Genomic DNA, 4985 nt, shown 5'->3' with positions numbered 1-4985 from the left:
AATTCCTAACCCGACGGAAACCCGTACCGATCCGATATTTATACTTATTTTATTATTTAAATACAAAACAAGAAACCAAAGGTAAATACAATCAGCATTTTGTATCACTCTTTTATCACTACTGTATCACTTCTTTATCATCATTGTATCACTACTTTATCACCATTGTATCACTGCTTTATCACCATTGTATCACTTATCCAAGTACTGTAGCACTTTTTGGTCAGAGAGGAATTTATGAACTTCCTATGTTTTCCAGTTTCGACCTTTGTCCCGTTTTTCACCTATAACTTTCTAACTGTTGATCCAAATTTTATGTTCTTTATATGGTTGGATTCAGCATGAAAAAAATAAAGAACCCAACGCAAAACAAATGTCAAAACCATTTACATAAATGTAGAGAATTCAATAAAAAGAACACTCAAAAGTTCAAACAACAAACACAAGTGGCTCCCAATTCATCTTGAGGACATATTGAATGATATAGTGACTAAGTTGTTTGATTTCATACTTGGATGAATTAGGTTATTAGATTTTTATATTTTAAAAGGATAATTTGGTGTATTTGTTCAAGAACTTATGTTATGTGAAAGTATTATAAATTGTATTTTTATTAGTATGTTTTTATTACGGTACTACCGGCGTACCGACCCGTTCCGAACCGAATGTTAGGTTAACCGATCCGAAGTTTACCGAAGTCTTTGGTTTGGTTAACGGAAGAGAAAATGGTCTACCGAAGTCTTTGATTTGGTTAACGGAAGAGCCCTCTACCGTTCCAAACCGATCCGCGCCCAGGCCTAATTCAGTATAGGAATAGCTGCCTTTGATGTTCATGTAGACTTGCTACTGGGTGCATGATTCCAGTTGCTGCTGAGTGCATGATTCCAGTGTAGGATTATCTGCGTATATTTGTTTCTGTGCTGCTGATTGTTGTCCTACATTGAACCAAATAGTAAAGAGTTTAGAAAAAGAAAAAGAAAATAAAAGAAAGTAAAGGAAGTAGAGAGGTTAGAAAAATTGGGTTGCCTCCCAATAAGCGCTTTATTTTAAGTCTGTAGCTAGACATTGCAGAAGCCCGGTGGTCAAATCTCTGGTTCCTTCAGAGTCAAAGACTCGTTTGCAGTGTCAAAAGGTGTCTCCACGTAGTATTTCAGCCTGTGGCCATTCACCTTGAATGTGTTTCCTTTAGCCTCATTAGTTATTTCAACTGCCCCATGAGAAAAAACTTGAGTCACCAAGTAGGGTCCAGTCCAGCGTGACTTTAATTTCCCTGGAAATAACTTGAGCCTTGAACTGAATAACAGAACCTTTTGCCCAGGCTTAAATTCCTTTCGTAAAATTTGACTGTCATGAAATGCCTTAGTTCTTTCCTTGTAGATGCCTGAACTGTCATAAGCACCTTGACGAATTTCCTCTAGCTCATTCAACTGCAATTTTCGCTTTTTCGCTTTTCCCCTGCTGAGCAACCTATCTGTATTTGAACTTGCATGAAAGCTGTCTTGAACCATATTGTCTACCACATCAATGCGCATACATTCTTGCTGTTCAGTAGGTTGTTTCGCTGCCTTAAACAAATTAAACACCACAGATTGGTCCTGAACCCGTAAAGTCAATGTCCCGGCTTCTACATCAATTAAAGTCCTAGCTGTTGCCATAAACGGTCTCCCCAAAATAATAGGTGTTTGAAGGTCTTCGTCCATGTCCAAAACTACGAAATCTGCTGGTAAATACAAATTGTCAACCTTGATAATTAAATCTTCAATGATCCCCCTAGGATAAGTAACAGAACGGTCCGCTAACTGGAGAATAACTGATGATGCTTTAGATCTCCTAGGCCCAATCTCTGAAAAACAGAATAAGGCATTAAATTAATACTAGCACCTAAATCAATTAAAGCACGTTTAAAATTAGAATTTCCAATAGTGCAAGAAATTGTAAAACTCCCTGGATCTTCCTTTTTGGGTGGAAATTTGTGCTGTAGAACTGCGCTGCATTGTTCAGTAAGAACGACTTTTTCAAAATCAACCAGCTTCTTTTTGTGTGTGCACACATCTTTCAAAAATTTGGCATATGAAGGAATGTTTTTGATTGCATCAAGTAGTGGTAAGTTAATCTGAACTTTAGATAACGTTTGCATGAAGTCCCTCAATTGCTCGTCTTTTGCTTTTGGCTTCAAATGTTCTGGATATGGAATTGGGGCCTCATAAACATGCTCTGAAACTTGTTCTGGGACAGTTTCTGTACTGGACAGATTCTGTTTTTCTGCAGAATCTGCAGGGTCTGCTGCTGTTTCAGTAGTTTCTGCATAAATTTTCACTGCTGGCTGATCCTTTTCAGTGCTATTTTCACGATTGTCATAGCTCTTTCCACATCGTAAAGTCCGAACAACATTACAATCTTCACGTCCTCGTGGATTAGGCACTGTTTGACTAGGAAATTTGCCTATTTCTCTCTCTGAAATCTGTGCAACTAGCTGTCCAAATTGTTGCTCCAAACTTTTAATTGATGCTTCAACATTTTGAAATCTTTGATTGTTGCCTTCTATGAATGATTGAGTTGTTGCTGCCAATTTAGCAAGTTGATCATCCAAAGATGGTTTGGATGGAACAAATGGTCTTTGAGCTTGCTGGAACGGTTTTGCATTATTCTGATTGTCACTCCATTTGAAATTAGGGTGATCCCTCCATCCTGGATTGTACTGAGTTGCATATGCATCATTCCTAGGCCTTTGATAGCTGTTCATCATATTAACATGTTGCTCAACAAGTTCTGGGTAGGATTCTCTATGCGGGCATCCAAATATATTGTGTGTTGTCATGCTGCAAATGCTGCAGGTGGCTGTTGCTGTGTGGAATTTGCTATCTGTTGCAAAATAGTGTCAAATTTTGCATCCATTTTCTTCTCCATTTGTGCCATTTGTGCAGACATGTTAGGCGAACCTGCTGATAACTCAAAGATTCCCCTCTTCTGTGAATGTTCTACTGCCCATTGCTGAGATTCTGTGGCCATCATCTCAAATAATTCAAAAGCCTCTCTTGCTGATTTGTTTGACAATGAACCCCCAGCCGATGCATTCACATGACTTTTTGATGTAGGATTGAGCCCATCAAAGAAAATATTCATCTGTGTATCAGCATCAATATTAGCATGTGGACACTTAACGTACATCTCTGTATATCTTTCCCACGCTTTATGAAATTCTTCATTAGGCTTCTGAGTGAATGTCATGATTTCCCGCTTGTAATTCAAGGTCTTGGATGCTGGATAATACTTGTTCAGAAATTTTGTATGTAATTGTTGCCAAGTAGTGATGCTATTTGCTGGTAGAGTGAATAACCAAGTTTCTGCCTTATCCTTCAAAGTGAATGGAAAAAGACGTAACTTAATAGCTTCAGCAGAAAAACCCTTAATCAAAATGTTTTTGCAACCCACAATGAATTTTGCAATATGTATGTTCGCATCTTCATTAGATAGCCCACGGAATGTTGGTAAAATCTCAAGCATGTGGTGCCTGATTTCGAACGAATCACCCTCTTCTTGTTCAGGATAGACTATGCAATTAGGAACATCATTTGCACGGGCAGCCAACGACTCTCTGAGTGGTCTGCTTGCTGCAGGTATTGCCAATGCCATTTTAACCTTGTTGTCCACAAAATTAGCAAACAAATCCTGCAAAAATGTGACGAAAATTGAAAATCAGAAAAAGTTGAAACAAAAATTAACTAAGAATAAGATAAAAACAAATTAATTGAAACAATCCCCGGTAGCGGCGCCAATTTCTTGATAGGATTTTTAGTACCTACGCAAAGAGGGTTAAAATCACTAAAAATACTTGCAAGAATACAAGGCTATTGTAGTATAGATGCTCATGCAAGGTCGTTGTCCCCAAAGATTGTTTGACTAATTTGTAATTAAACTAACTCTTAATTAATAACTAAAATAGATTTTATCAAAGATGTGAAATTTATGAAGTTGAAAGGATTAACTTGACAATAAAAGAAATCTGAAAGTTGGGAGGTAATAATAGCAGAGAATAAAAAACGTTTTTAAAATTAACAATATAGAGAGAAACTAGGGTTCAGCCGTCGCCGTCACAATCCTATGCAATTCTATCAGTTACTTATGAATTTCCACATATATGCTTTGAAGGTTAGGTTTTCCTAATGCATATTTTCCTTGTGATGTTCAAGCGAAAACGTATATCTAACATGCAATCCGTCTGTGATGTTCAGATCAAATATAAACATGCAAGACTCATTAAGCTTTGTGAAAACCCTTTGAAAAACCATGCAACCCTTAAGAGCGTGATGTTCGCCTTAAGTGAACTTACAATTACTAATCACAAGAAGCCCTCCTCAATTTCAGGGTGATGTTCCAACAGAAATTGCATCAAATTACTTGTCTAAATATCCTAATGGTGATCAGTCATTAAAATAGATAGATAGTTTTAAACACAGTGATTAATAATTCAAGCAAACATGCATCCATTCATAAGCAAATTAATAAAATTACATATTCATGCTAAGGCTTATGGCCTCGCCCTAGCAAAAGGAATTAGTTACGCATACTCATAACTAAAACCCAAGAAAATATCATTCCCATGAATAAGAATAAAAACACCTGGAAGTAGAAGCTCTTCCAAAAATCCTAGCCAAAGTCGCGTTTCAAAGCTGAAAAGAGAGATCCTAAATTATCTGAAACATAACTTATATACCTCCTAAAACTCAGCTCCCCAATCTCCACAAGGAAACTAGGTTAAAATAAAATAAAACTAGGAAATCAAATCCAAATTGGACTAGGAGAATCTGCCAATAATCTGCCCAGCCACGTTTTGGGCTCAAAACTCCTCCAAATCCCGCCCAAGATAGCTTGTTTTAAAGATAAAAACGTTCTGAACACTTCTCCAGAAGGCCATGAACCCATCCGAGGTCATCTTGGGCTCCAAAAACGCAATAAAGGCCCAAAACGTCACTATTCCTGCACCG

At 37.4% G+C, this 4985-nt stretch overlaps 1 pseudogene; it reads right to left on the bottom strand.

Annotated features, from left to right (window-relative positions):
* Positions 1–1422: 1422 nt before the first annotated feature.
* LOC148295390 (uncharacterized) lies at positions 1423–3926 on the bottom strand (annotated as a pseudogene).
* Positions 3927–4985: the final 1059 nt, after the last annotated feature.

The sequence above is a fragment of the Prunus avium genome, chromosome 4 (assembly GCF_965620075.1).
Source record: "Prunus avium chromosome 4, drPruAviu1.hap1.1, whole genome shotgun sequence".
NCBI classification, from domain to species: Eukaryota; Viridiplantae; Streptophyta; class Magnoliopsida; order Rosales; family Rosaceae; genus Prunus; species Prunus avium.
The sequence above is the reverse complement of the archived record's forward strand: the minus strand, read 5'-3'. Positions and strand labels throughout refer to the sequence as shown.